The 15,061-nt window shown below is 42.1% G+C and overlaps 1 protein-coding gene across 2 annotated transcripts in view; it reads left to right on the forward strand.

Moving 5' to 3' along the window:
- The first annotated feature begins 1,067 nt into the window (after window positions 1-1,067).
- LOC122555853 (long-chain-fatty-acid--CoA ligase 3-like) overlaps window positions 1,068-15,061 on the forward strand; it is a 130,380-nt gene continuing 116,386 nt past the window's right edge. For both annotated transcript variants that reach the window (XM_043702058.1, XM_043702059.1), the window contains exon 1: window positions 1,068-1,166. The gene's annotated coding sequence lies outside the window, so the exon portion shown is untranslated. The remainder of the gene's footprint in view (window positions 1,167-15,061) is intronic.

The raw sequence follows: 15,061 nt of genomic DNA on the forward strand, positions 1-15,061 counted from the left end.
TCTGGTTTTGCCTTTTTTAGACTTATTTGGTGTGTCCTGTAGTCAATGGCTTAGTCGCCTGTGAAATGCTGCAAATGTCTCCTGGCACATTTAGGGTTTAATGATGACAGTTGAAGGTAAAGTTTATTCTCAAAGTGAAAACTGGTTTGTTATATCGCAATATTTATTTGCACAACTTGGTTCTACAGTAGTCAGTCACAGAAGCTTATTAATCTCAATTAAAAAAGAGAAGCTATAAGAATATATAGGTCTTAAAATAAATAGCAAGAAGAAAGTTTCACTCCTTTCCCAACCAATATCATTAGCTCTCACTCAATTCGTGAAGTATCACTCCTTTCACTTCTTACTTAATTGACAAGGTTACAATAAGAAGGCACTGGCGTAATGGTAATGATTAATATCTGGAATCCCAGACAATACTCTGGGGACTTGGGTTTAAATCTCACCAGAGTTGAGTTTGACTTCAATTAAAGTCTGGAATAAGAAATAGCGTCTATTTAACCACTGTTGATTGTCGTTAGATAACCCAGCTGGTGCCGCACTTGTCGACTAAGACAAAAATCAATAAATTAATTATTCGTTCAATGCTAACATTAAATTCAATTAATTATTTCCCTTTTTAAATAAACTGTATCAATTGTATTACTATTTTTTCTACTATTTTAGACCGGAGAAACAGAACAAATACAGTTCACACAGACGCACCCGAAGCTCAGAGCGGCCTTCTCCCAACCGACGCGTTGGACATGATGCACAGGTCTGGGTGTTGAAGACAAGCAGCTCATCCCCCCCACATGCAGCCCATCCCCCCATACCGCCACCTCCTCCTCTCCCTGCCCCCACATGGCCAGGTGACAGGCGGTGCCAACTGTCATTCGTCCCCTCCTTCGCCTCCTCCTTCCCAACGGCTCCGCCTCGCTCTGGCCACGTGCTCGCCTGATCCCGGCTGCTCCAACAGCCGAGCACTGACGTCAGCGGCGAGCCGGGCTCAGGGCGCAGGCGCGCGATTTGAGAGGCGGCGGGGGCTTGCGTGGCTTTGGGGGGATCGCGGGATTTTGTGGATCTGGTTGGAGGTGGGGGAGGCGGGAGGGTGGTGACAGTGAGTAGCGGGCTGGTGCAGGAGCTGGGGTATACTCTGCGTATCAGTTTGTGAGCGAGCGCCACTGGTAAGTGTTTGTCTAGTTTTGCTCCACTTCAAACTCCATCCCTCCCCCTTTACCTACTTACCAGGCACCATCGTGTATTGGTCCAGTGCAGACTTTCCACCCTTTCCCATCCGCTTGGCTGCTGGGGCTAAGTGAGCCACAAGGCCTTCACTCATGCACCATATCGGCAGGGATTGAAGTGGCCGCTTCTGGTTACCCAGCCACAGTGGAAGTGACTTTAGGGCTCTAGTTGTTTGTTAAAGCCAGAATCTGTGGTGTGACATGAATTCCCCCATCGGCGAGAACAACTAAAAAGGAATCATTAAGTGCAATTCAATTGCTAACTCGTAGGGGTTAAAAAAAACAAGGTCCCTTTCCCTTGGCAATATAATTGAATGAAGTAAGTTTGTATTTCCCCTCAGGATGTTGGTTTACGCTGGCACTTATTACCCACCATTAACCATCATGGTGGTGTGCCACTTTTGTTTAAAAAAATACAATTCACTGGCTTATTGGAACATGTCAGAAGGTATTTTAAGAGTCATACAACGTTGATGCGGAATTGCAGTCACATTTCGGTCAAATTAGACTAGGATGACAGGTTTCTGTTTTTAAAGGACATTGGTCAACCTCGTGGTGTTTGAGAACAATCGGCAGGTTTGTGGTCGTCTTTTATGGACAGTAGCTGGTTATTTCCAGAATTAGTAAAACTGAATTCAAATCTTCAAACTATGTGCCATGGGTAGAATTTAAGCTTGCATTCTTTAGATGTTTACTTGAGGTCTCTGAAGGTAATAGTCCAGTAACAGTGCATTACTTTGTGACTGTGAAAGGCATGTGGTGTTTTGAGTATAAAAATATATTGAGACTAAATGGAAAATGAAATATCTTTCTTGTGCTAAGACAATTAACAAAATTATCACTAATTGGAATTATATATTACTTTACTGTTGAATTGTTTTGGAAGATTCATGTCTTTTTTAAAATTTCACAAGAGTATGTAGTCATGCCAAGATATAAATGTCTTGGTATTAATAGAATGATTCGGAGGAACCGAATCAGAGGACAAAGTTAAAAATCACACACCAGATTATAGTCCCAACAGGTTTATATGGAAGCATTTGCTTTCGAAGTGCTGGAAGTTTTGGAAGGAGTGCTTCCAAATAAACCCATCGAATATAACCAGGTGCTGTGTGATTTTTAACTTAATAAATGCTCAGTTACATGGGTTTCAGAACTTGCCCTTGTCTGATATTGACATGCTTACTTTTTCCAGCAGGTGTCACTGAACAAGGTCAATTTCTATTCCAGCAGGTCAGGCAGCATCCAAGAAACAGGAGAATCGACGTTTCGGGCATAAGCCCTTCTTCAGGAATCAAGGGCATTTCCTGAAGAAGGGCTTATGCCCGAAACGTCGATTCTCCTGTTCCTTAAATACTACCTGACCTGCGCTTTTCCAGCAACACATTTTCAGCTCTGATCTCCAGCATCTGCTCAATTTCTCCTCAATTTCTATTCCACTTTCCTAACCTAAGGCCACTGTATTTCATTGTCAAATCTCAAGCTGATGGAATACCTTAAACATTTTCAATTATATTAAAATGGAAACGTGTTGAACATATGAAGGCCATTCAGTCTGTCAAGTCTGCCTGCTGTTCAATCCAATTATGTTTTATTAAACACTTAAATCACCTTCACTTGTCCCAGCCTTATTACCATTTAATGTACACCACTATGATTAGAAATCAGTCAATCCCTATCTTGAGCATATGCAAAGGACTAAAATTCCACAGTCTTTTGTGGTTGAGAACTCCAACTTTCTGCAGCCTTCTGAGAGGAGAACAAAAAATTGATCTTGGACCGAAGTGGCATTTCGGCTTATTTTTAAGTTGTGTAACTGGTTCTGTACTCACCAGGGGAAAACGTTTTATCCACTGTGTATCTGCTTAAGTATTTTGTTTCGTGCTGTCTCAATAGTAAGTTATAGTTTTTGATATCTAAATCTTTTGCTCAAATACCATGAGAAAATCTTAGTATGTTAAATGTCCTTTGTGTGTCTTTTTACAGAGGAGCTACCATTGTGTTTGGTTTTCCTCTGCAGCCATGCTTTGCCCTTGATGCAGAAGAAAAAGCCTGGCACTTTTATGTTTTATCTGACAGGAAGTGTATTGATATGAATCAAAATCACTTCAGCTTTCTCAGTCACTATCACCCCAGTCCCCTTTCTTAAAAAAGCCAGACAACCAGCGCAGAATCAATACATTTGAATTGAGAATTTGCTTCTGATAATGTTCCAGATGTGGACTGAAATGATTTCTTGAAAATAAGAGGGCTATTTTTGTGCTGAATAAAATGTAGAAAATATGATGTGGGTCACTACTGTGGTGAGGGCTATTTATGATCTTTCATTTGTTATGGGAGGAGGATGTAATCATGGTTAGAGATTTGCTCTGAATGTTTATGACCACGATTTCTGTACTCACCATTTCCACAGTATGGATTCATTGAACATTTATTTTTAAGGAGCAGGGCAATTGAATTATGATTTCCTCTGTGAGGATGGAATTATTGGTTCAATTTATGCACAAAAAGGGCATTTTTTTTGTGATGTCTGCTCAAGGTGGGATAGAGGCCAGTTGCAGAATATTGAGGGTTTTTTTGGACAGGGTAGAATTTAATGCATTGGGTATTGGGCTGTGATTTGATAGTTGCCATTCCAGTCCTCTTGATATTATAACGCTTGTTTATTATTGTCAGATGTACAGCATGGAAACAGACTCTTCGGTCCAATTCATCCATGCCGGCCAGATATTCTGAATTAATCTAGTCCCATTTTCCAGCACTTGACCCATCCAGATGCCTTTTAAATGTTGTAATTGTACCAGCCTCCTCCATTTCCTCTGGCAACGCAGTCCATATATGCACCACTCTGTGGAAAAAGTTGATCCTTAGGTCCTTTTTAAATTTTTCCCCTCTCACCCTTAACCTATGCCCTCTAGTTCTGCACTCCCCAACCTCAAGGAAAAATACCCTATCCATGGCCCTCATGATTTTGTAAACCTCTATAAGCTTACTTCTCAGCCTCTGATCCTCCAGGGAAAACAGCCCAGTAGTTCAAATCCTCCAACCCTGGCAACATTTTTGCAAATCTTTTTCTGAACCCTTTCAAGTTTCACAACATCTTTCTGATATGAAGGAGACCAGAATTGCATACACTATTCCAAAAGTGGCCTAACCGATGTTCTCTTCAGTGGCAACATGACCTCCCAATTCCTGTACTCAATGCTCTGTCCAATAAAGGAAAGCATACCAAACGCTGCCTTCATTATCCTATTTACCTGCGACTCCCCTTTCAAGTAGCTATGAACCTGCACTCCAAGGTCTCTGTTCAGCAACACTCCCCAGGACCTTGCCATTAAGTGTTTAAGTCCTGCTTTGATTTGCCTTTCCAAAATGTAGCACTTCACATTTATCTAAATTAAGCTCTATCTGCCACTCCTCAGCCTCTTGGCCCATCTGATCAAGATCCTGTTGTGCTCTGAGGTAACTTTCTTCGCTGTTCTCCAATCTCCATTTACAGAGGAACCTCTATTATCCAAACAAGATGGGCGGGAATTCTTTCATTCGGTTAGTTGATTTCCCCTGGGGCTCGGAGTTTTCTATGAAGTCTGCTCCCTGTTCAGGAGACTAGGCAGCACACCACGCGAGCCCCCCTGCCTGCCTCCAACCCTGTCTGCTCTCCCCCCCCAAACTTGGCAGCTGGACTGTACACCAACCGTGGGGAAATCCCAAATTGCGCGCGCACCTGCGCGCACACAGCTTTTTACTGCAACTTTTTGACAGGTTCCACCTTTGCCTTGAACAGGACAATGTTGGGGGTGGGGTGGAATGGGAAATGAGGAAACTGGTGAAATCCACATTGGGGTAGCATGGTAGCTCAGTGGTTAGCACTGCTGCCTCACAGTGCCAGAGACTTGGGTTCGATTCCCACTTCAGGCAACTATCTGTGTGGAATTTGCACATTCTCCAAGTGTCTGCATGGGTTTCCTCCGGGTGCTCCGGTTTCTTCCCACAGTCCAAAGATGTGTAGGGCAGGTGAATTGGTCATGCTAAATTGTCCATACTGTTGGGTGCATTAGTCGGGTAAATATAGGGTAGGGGAATGGGATTGTGAGAGTTACTCTTCAGAGGGTTGATGTGGACTAGTTGGGCCAAATGGCCTGTTTCCATACAGTAGGGAATCTAACCTCTAATCATCCAGATGACTGTAAAATATTGTAATTTTAACCAGCCTCCAGCACTTCCTGTCACTGCTCATTCTATACAAGCAACACTCTCTGCATGGAAAATGTTGCTCCTTAGGTCACATTTAAGTCTTTCTCCCCATCCCCATAAACCTAAGCCCTCTAGTTTTGGACTGCCTTGCTCTAGGGAAAAAGACCTTGACTATTCACTCCATCCATGCCCTGCATGATTTTATAAATCTTTATAAGATCACCCCTCAGCACTGCTCCAGGGAGAATAGCCCTAGCCTATTAAGCACCTCTCTATAGCTCAAACTTTCTAACCCTGGCAATGTGCTTGTAAATCTTTTCTGAACCCTTTTAACATTTAACAACATTTGCTCTATAGCAGAGAGACCAGAATTTAACACAATATTGCAAAAGTGGCCTAACTAATGTCATGTAAAGCAACAACATGACATCCCAACTCCTGTACTTGGTATACTGACCAATGAGGGCAAGCATAGCAAATGCCACCTTCAATACCCTGTCTACCTACATTCCAGTTTTAAGGAACTATGAACCTGCACTGCAAGGTCTCTTTGTTTGGCAACATTTTCCATTAAGTATATAAGTCCTGCCCTGATTTTCCTTACCAGAGTGCAACACCTCACACTTAGCTCAAACCCCATCTGCCATCCACCTGATCAAGATCCCATTGTACTCAGAGATAGCTTTCTTCACTAACTTTTCCAATTTTGGTATTATCTGTAAATGTACTAACCATTCCTCCTATGTTCACATTCAAATCAATTTGCGCAAAGCCCTACTAACAACAAAGAGTTCATAATCAGACTATTTATTTTAGTGATGTTGATTGAGGGATACATATTGGCCAGGAAACCAGGGATAACTCCATCTTCCTCTTTGAAATATTTCTGGGAGTCCACCTGAGAGGGCAGATGAGACTTTTACATGTCAGAAAGATGGCCCCTTCAGCAATGCTGATCTTTTGTCAGAACTGTACTAGGGTGTTAGCCTTAATCTTTGTGCTGGTGTCGGATTGAAATCTACCCCACTTTCTGATTCTGAGAGTGTTGCTAACTGCCCATAGTTCATTCAGCTGTATAGTGATAGCAGCAGAGATCCAGTGCTTGATTGAAGAGGTAACTTTTAAGAACAACCTTCAGGAGAGGGGCTTAAAGGGTTGCCGTAATTACATTAAACATCATTCTTTTATTGAAGAAGCTGTGGGTTCACATGGCTAGGCTTGAAGGAACAAATAGATGTGGAATAGGGAGATGCTTTGTTTGTTGGATTAGAATTGAGGTGGGACGAGTCTCCATTTCTATTATGTACTCTAGCTTAAATGGTACATATATGGAGTTAGGAATTTTTTTAAAATGTGGAATTTAAAAATCGATTATTTAAGTACTCTAATTGCTGTCTTCCTTCTGAGGCAGTCTCTTGGGAGTGAGGATGACTTTTGTCCTCTCTGGATCCTGAGGTGACTAAATGGTCTAATACTGGATCTGGTCTCACTGTCAATCTGGGACAGTTGGCCTTTGAAGAGAGAGATGGACGAGATGTTTGATGTTTGAATTTTTGCAGTTTGGCCTCTACCTTACCTGTCAGAAATGCTGGAGATGGCAGTACCTTGACAGATGCTTCTTCTCTGGTTCAGTCAGAGTTTGGGAGGAAGTTCTCATGAGTTTGAGATAATACATTTTCTTTTGGGCGGGAGGGGGCTTTCAGGACATCTTAAAAGCATTTGTTCTGTTCTCCTGAAAGTCCTGCTGTGATAAATTTCGGAGTAGAAAGGTGGTTTTGGAGTTTTATGTCAGGCATACAAACTATGTGGTCCACCCAACATTGCTGATTAACCCTGACTAGACCCTTGATGCTGGGAAAGTTTCAAGAGAGAGAACACTGATCTTGGAGTGCTTATCCTGCCACTGGATTCACAGGTTGATGTTTCAGGTCCGGTGTCTCTTCATCAGAACTGATTCACTCTGATTTCTCTTCACGGATGCTGCCAGATCTGAGCTTTTCCAGCAGTTTCTGACTTACAGAATCCGCAGTTCTTTTGCTTTTTACCTATCTATAGTGAATCGATCTTTGAAATAACTCAGAGGCTGGTATTCCATCACAAAGGCGCCCTTTATTTACACATGAACAGTCCTTGACTCTCCAGTATGGCCTTGTTTAAAGTTAGCTATCAGAATGGCACTATCTCTGACACTCCCCCTTTACCTGTCGGTGAGGGCTCCCTGGGGCTGTTAATCTGGCCCAATCAGGGAACTCATTCTATAAGGTCCAGTTAGCTGAATTTGTTACAATCACTACAATCTTGGCTCCTTTCTTGAAGATGGTGACAATTATGCATCTTGAAGATCCTTTTACTTGCTGCTCTCCTTCCAGTTGAGGAAAATGAAGTTGTGTACTTGAACCATGAGTGTTTCTTCGGCATATTGTAGAATTTGACAGGGCTTCTCTGCACCAGCAGGCTTGCTGCGTCTCAGCTGTTTGGGTTGCTTTTTCAACCTTAGGTTGCTTCAGGATGAAGAGACAATATGTTGTGCGATGTGGTTGTGGATACTAATGTTGAGGATTAAGTCTCTGTTAGGTGATCCTCAAAATGCTCCTTTCAATGTGTGCTGACAGTCTTTCTGTCTTTGACTGTCACCACTTCATCCCGAGCTTCGTGATGTAGGTGCTTTGGTCACAGGTGGTTTGACATGTTTTGAAGAATCCACGCATACTTGGCTGTAGCGAAGTTTCTGAATTTCCTCTATTCTTTCCACCCAACATCTGTTTTTGATGGACCTCAGCCTTAATTTGTTCGTAAACCTTTCTCTCCCTTGAATTTTGGTCATGTTTCGTGTTCCAAAATGACTTGAACTTGTGATATTGTAGCTTCTCTATCACCTGGCCATTCTCATCAAACTAGTTTTGATTTTTCCTGGTAGAGAAATTAAGAGTATCTTTATGTGCTGAAGATGGATTTAAAAGCAGTTCAGGTTCTAGACATATTGTGGTTCCTGTTGTTGATTTGAGGTTCTGAATGAATAGGTCTTCCTTTGCAGAGGCCTTATTTTTGTTGACATTTCCTGCAATAGCACCCCCGCCACCACTGCCATATTTGAGCCAAGATAATGGAGATAGCATTTGGAGTAAGTGATAGTTGGTCTAGCAGCCGTCAGCTTCTGTTATTGGTCAGCATGGACAAGTTTGGGCCAAAGGGCCTGCCTCTGTGCTGTAGGACTCTATATGACTATATGATGAGTGCAATATAAGAAATCTTACAATTCTATGATTTGGAGATGCCGATGTTGGATTGAGGTATTAAGACTCCGTCAAATACCTGTGGACAACCACGCGATGAAGGAGCAGTGCTCAGAAAGCTACAGCTGCCAAATAAACCTGTTGGACTATAACCTGGTGTTGTGTGATTTTTAACTTTCCGATTCTATGCTTTGATATTCTACTGTATGCTGAACTGTCTGGAGTAAGGATATTGCTTTGATCTCTTGTGTTTGTTCCATTGATAAAATAAGGCGTTGAAATTCTCTAGGAATTTATTTTCCTATGCTTTCCTTTCGACTTGTCTTTCTAGAAGATTGAGTTCTTCCCAACTCTGGCATTGAAATTGCCAAGGAGAATCAGCTCGTCTTCCTTTTTGGAACATAGCACAACAAGTGATCAGGGTTGGAGTAGAATTCCACTTCAGCTGCATCTGTTGCTTCTAGGGTTGGGGCAAATGTAGTGTTGTGCTGTGCTGTTCTCTGTTAGGCTGAGCCAAAGGTTGATATGATTGTTTGTCTCACAAGGGCTTACTGTTAGTGTATTTCTGATTTAACATTTCCAGATGGTGTTTCCATCAGCTTGTTCTTTGAGCTGGCTATCTCCTGCCTGCCCTGTCTCACTCAGGGCAGCAATGTTGATATTATAGTGTTGATATGACTACATTGCCTCATATCTTTTATTTTGCTGCGTCATGGAGAACCATGTGTGTGTGTGGAAGTCAGTATGTCGACATTGGTGTACAGAAGACCTCCAGGCATTCCTATGTCTGCAGAGTTTAGAGGGAATGTTGGTTCCTAGGCTCTGCTAGCTCTTGATTGATGGATAATTGTATTTTATTGCCCTATTTCAGTTATATAGCAGAACCATGGAATGCAACAATGAACTCCTTTGTAATCTAAAGTAGATTTTCTTATCTTCAGCCTCTTCAAAAGGCAGATCTCATTTACACAGAATAAGATTAAAATTTGGTTTGAATCATAAAAACATAGAAAATAGATGCAGGAGTAAGTCATTTGATGCTTCAAGCCTGAACCACCATTCAATATGATCATGGCCAATCATGAGTTTTTAATTGTAACTTTATGTATAGTCATAAGTTACTTTATTTCACAGGATGTAAACCCTTTCAAGCACGAACATAATAGTTCCATGAGAAATTTTCATTTAAGACATTTCTTTGCTTACAGCTTTAAGAAAAATACATTTGCCAAGTTTTAAAATAAACTTTAGCTTAGTCTTATTTCAAAAGTCTGTTTGATTCAGTTGGTAATATACTGTTTATGATTAGATTCCCCAACAGTGTGGAAACAGGCCCTTCGGCCAACAAGTCCACACCTACCCTCCGAAGAGTAACCCACCCAGACATGTTTCCCTCTGACTAATGTACCTAATACAATGGGCATTTTAGCATGGCCAATTCACCTGACCTGCACATCTTTGGACTGTGGGAGGAAACCGGAGCAAACCCACGCAGACACAAGGTGAATGTGCAAACTCCACACAGACAATCGCCTGAGGCTAGAATCGAAGCTGGGTCCCTGGTGCTGTGAGGCAGCAGTGCTAACCAGAAAATGCTGGCAATGATTTTTTTATTGGAATTAAATTTTTATTATCTTACCAGGTATTTTGGATATATTGAGAATTTAATGGTTTTCATATTATCAAACTTTGGCAAACCGTGCTGTGGTTTTGTCAGTTGTTAATTGCTTAACATTGAGTTGATACTTTTAGATAATTTGCACCAAATCTTTGCCATAAAATGGCACATAAAGATATACTTTAATAGACATTAAAGATTAGTAGTAATTGAACTGCTTCTTTGAAGTTATACTTGGGCTTCTTATCAACTTAACTTGAAGCAAATGTATTTAGACTCAAACAGCCATTTAACTGGTTGTCAAAATGCTTGTGTTTCATTAAGATAGATTTGCTTTGTATGAATTATAAAAGTCAATCTACTACAACAAGCAGTTGACATTAAAGAACATAAAAAAGTACAGCATAGAACAGGCCCTTTGGCCCACTGTTGTGCTAAGATTTAATCCTAATGTCAAAAATCGTAACTTAACCTAAGCACCCCTCAACTCACTGCTATCCATGTGCATGTCCAGCAGTCGCTTAAATGTCCCCAATGACTCTGCTTCCACCACCACAGCTGGCAACGCATTCCATGTATTCACAACTCTCTACGTAAAGAACAACTGACGTCTCCTTTATACCTTCCTCCTAATATTTCAAACTATGACTTCTCGTACCAGTCAATCCTGCCCTGGGGAAAAGTCTCTGGCTATTGATTCTATCTATTCCTCTCATTATTTTGTACACCTCGATCAGATCTCCTCTCTTCCTCCTCCTCTCCAGAGAAAAAAGTCTGAGCTTATTCAACCTTCCTTCATAAGGCAAGCCCTCCAGTCCAGGCAGACTCCTGGTAAAACTTCTTTGCACCCTCTCCAAAGCCTCTGTATCTTTCCAATATTAGGGTGAGCAGAACTGGACACAATATTTCAAGTGTGGTCTCACCGGGGACTTGTAGAGAGGAAGCAAAACCTCGCCACTCTTAAACTTGATCCCCCTGTTAATGAAAGCCAAAACACCATATACTTTCTTAACAATCTTATCCACTTGGATGGCAACTTTGAGGGATCTATGTACTTGCACACCCAGATCCCCGTGTTCCTCCACACTGCCAAGAATCCTGTCTTTAATCCTATATTCAGCATTCAAGTTTGACCTTCCAAAATGCTTCACTTTGCATTTATCCAGGTTGAACTCCATCTGCCATTTCTCAGCCCAGCTCTGCATCCTGTCTATGTCGCGCTGCAGCCTGCAGTAGCCCTCTATACTATCGACGACACCTCCAACCTTTTGTCATCTACAAGTTTACTAACCCACCCCTCAACCACCTCATCCAAGTCATTTATAAAAACTACAAAGAGCAGAGGCCCAAGAACAGAGCCCTGCGGGACCCCACTCAACACTGACCTCCAGACAGAATACTTTCCATCTACAACCACTCTCTGCCTTCTGTCAGCCAGCAAATTCTGAATCCAGATAGCCAAATCTCCCTGTATTCCATACTTCCTGACTTTATGAATTAGCCTACCATGGGGAACCCTATCAAATGCCTTGCTGAAGTCCATATACACCACATCCACTGCTCGACCGTTTTCGACCTGTCTTGACACCTCCTCAAAGAACTCAAGGCATGACCTGCCCCTCACAAAGCCACGCTGACTGCCTTTAATCATACTATGCTTTGCCAAATAATCATAAATCCTATCCCTCAGAATTCTTTCCAAAATTTTGCTGACCACATACGTAAGACTGACTGGTCTGCAATTACCAGGGATTTCCCTATTACCTTTCTTGAAAGAGGAACTTTGTGGTCAAGAACAGGACTCCTGGAAGGTATGTTGCCTCCCTGGCGCCAGGGTCCGGGATGTCGCCGATCGGGTTTACAAGATTCTGAAGGGGGAGGGTGAGCAGCCTGAAATTGTTGTACATATTGGCACCAGTGATATATCCAGAAAAGGGATTGAGGATCTGAAAAGTGACTACAGAGAGTTAGGTTGGAAGCTGAAGAGCAGGACAAAGTAGAGTAGTGATGTCAGGTTTTTTACAGGTGCCACGAGATAGTGAGATGAGGAACAGTCAGTGAATGCAGCTTAACAGGTGGTTGCGAGGCTAGTGCAGGAGGGAGGGCTTCAGATACCTTGACCATTGGGATACCTTCTGGGGAAGGTGGGACCTGTACATGAAGGACGGGTTGCACCTGAACTGGAGGGGCACAAATATCCTGGGTGGGAGATTTGCTCGTGTGATTCGGGAGGGTTTAAACTAGTTTGGCAGGGGGGTGGGAATCAGAGACACATGTCTGAGAGGGGGTCAGTTGCAGATGGGACAGTGACAGGATATATTGAATCTATCAGGAAGGTTTCTCATGTGAAGGAACAAAGGGATCAGTTAAAGTGTATCTGCTGTAATGCAAGGAGTGTCCGAAATAAGAGTGACGAACTTAGAGCATGGATCAGTACTTGGGGCAGTGATGTTGTGGCCGTAACCGAGATGTGGGTTTCACAGACACAGGAATGGTTGCTAGATGTCCAGGGTTTAGAAAGAACAGAGAGGGTGGAAAAAGAGGAGGGGTTGTAGCATTGCTAATCAGAAAGTGCATCACAGCTACAGAAATGAAGATTGTTGAGGAAGGTTTGTCTACTGAGTCAGTATGGGTGGAAGTTAGGAACAGCAAGGGAACAGCCACTGCATCGGGGGTTTTCTAAAGATCACCTAATAGCAGTAGAGAGATTGAAGATCTCTTAGGCGAGCAGATTCTGGAAAAATGCAAAAGTAGCAGGGTTGTTATTATGGGTGATTTCAACTTTCCCAATATTGACTGGAACCTCCGAAGTGCAGATGATTTGGATGGAGCCGTTTTTGTCAGGTGTGTTCAGGAGGGATTCCTTACTCAGTATGTAGACAGACTGATGAGGAGAGAGGTCATTTTGGATTTGGTGCTCTGCAACGAGCCAGGACAGGTGTCAGATTTTTGTGGTGGGAGAGCACTTTGGTAAAAGTGATCACAACTGCCTGACACGTAGCATAGCCTTGGAGAGTGAAAGGAGCAGTTACCGAGGGAAGATATTTAATTGGGGAAAAGGAAATTATGATGCTATCAGACAGGAGTTGGGAAGTACAGACTGGGAGCAATTGTTCCACAGAAAGGACACAGCAGACATGTGGAGATTACTTAAGAAGCAGTTGTTACGAGTGATACACAAATTTGTTCCTCTGAGACAGGTAAGAAGGGGTAAGATTAAGGAACCTTGGATGATGAGAACAGAGGAACTTCTCGTCAAAAGGAAGAAGGCAGCTTACATAAGGTGGAGGAAGCAAGGATCTAGCTCCACTTTAGAGGATTACAGGCTAGCTAGAAAGGAGCTCCGAATTGGACTGAGGAGAGCCAGGAGGGGGCACGAAAAAGGTTTGGCAATAAGGATTAGGGAGAACCCAAAGGCATTTTACTCCTATGTGAGGAATAAGAGAATGATCAGGGAGAAGGTAGGGCCAGTCAGGGATAGCATAGGGAACTTGTGCGTGGTGTCTGAGCAGATAGGGGAAGCCCTAAATGAGTTTTTTGCTTCGATTTTCACCAAGGTAAGGGAACTTGTTGTAAATGAAAACTTAGAGGAGCTGGGATACAGTCTTGACCAGATAAAGATTGATGAAGTTGATGTGCTAGAAATTTTGGAAAACAGTAAGATTGATAAGTCTCCAGGGCCAGACCAGATTTATCCTAGGCTGTTCCGGGAAGTGAGAAAGGAGGTTGCTAAGCTGCTGGCGAGAGTATTTGCCTCCTCACTCTCCATGGGCATCGTACTGGACGATTGGAAGGAGGCGAATGTTGTTCGAACATTGTGGTACGTTGTCATATTGATCAGATGATAATCTTTTCGTATTGGACATTGTGAAGTCCTGTGCATTTTGTTTCGTATGTCATTTTAAATTTTTTAAGGCAAATATCTCTTCAGAATGCAGTCTAGGCTTGGTCAAATTCTTGTAAAATTTCCTGCATATAATTATGACCATTTTAAATATTCCATTTGCTTCTTCACCCAATATCTAGCTGTTCTTCTGTAACTCAATGTTTTTTTATGATTCACTGTGTTATTATAATCTTGATTTTTGCCACCAGACTTTTTGATTTTCACTTTTCCTGTGAAGAAATGACATCAACATTTTAGTTGTCTATAGAAGTAGTGTATGAATTATGTCATTGATTTGGATTCAGGTTTTTTAAATAAGTGTTGCTTGAGTTTTTTCATTGGCTGAACTATACAAGGTTTATACAGACATTTGGAACTGTGGTGCAGAATGTGTACAACAGTGTCTTTATAGCACAGAAAGAGGCATTCTGCTCAGAGTCCACTTATGATTTTGGAGGACTATATAGCTGAAGAAGGTATTAAATACAGGGTATACTTAAAACAATTTCATAGCAACTAATGCTAATTGATGCTAAATTTACAATTATAAGATTGGGATTCCAATCTAAAATGGTTTGATGCAATGTCCTTGGTATGTGAAATTAGTGAGCAGTACCACAGTGCAAGTAATATCTCTGAAATTCCAAAATGTCACCTGACTACTACCTCTGGATGTTTCAAAAACGAAGTTCTTATTCCTGGTGCGCTGTGTGTGTGTGTGTGTGTGTTTGGGATTCCAATCTAAAATGGTTTGATGCAATGTCCTTGGTATGTGAAATTAGTGAGCAGTACCACAGTGCAAGTAATATCTCTGAAATTCCAAAATGTCACCTGACTACTACCTCTGGATGTTTCAAAAACGAAGTTCTTATTCCTGGTGCGCTGTGTGTGTGTGTGTGTGTGT

The sequence above is a fragment of the Chiloscyllium plagiosum genome, chromosome 13, assembly GCF_004010195.1.
Source record: "Chiloscyllium plagiosum isolate BGI_BamShark_2017 chromosome 13, ASM401019v2, whole genome shotgun sequence".
Taxonomy (NCBI): Eukaryota; Metazoa; Chordata; class Chondrichthyes; order Orectolobiformes; family Hemiscylliidae; genus Chiloscyllium; species Chiloscyllium plagiosum.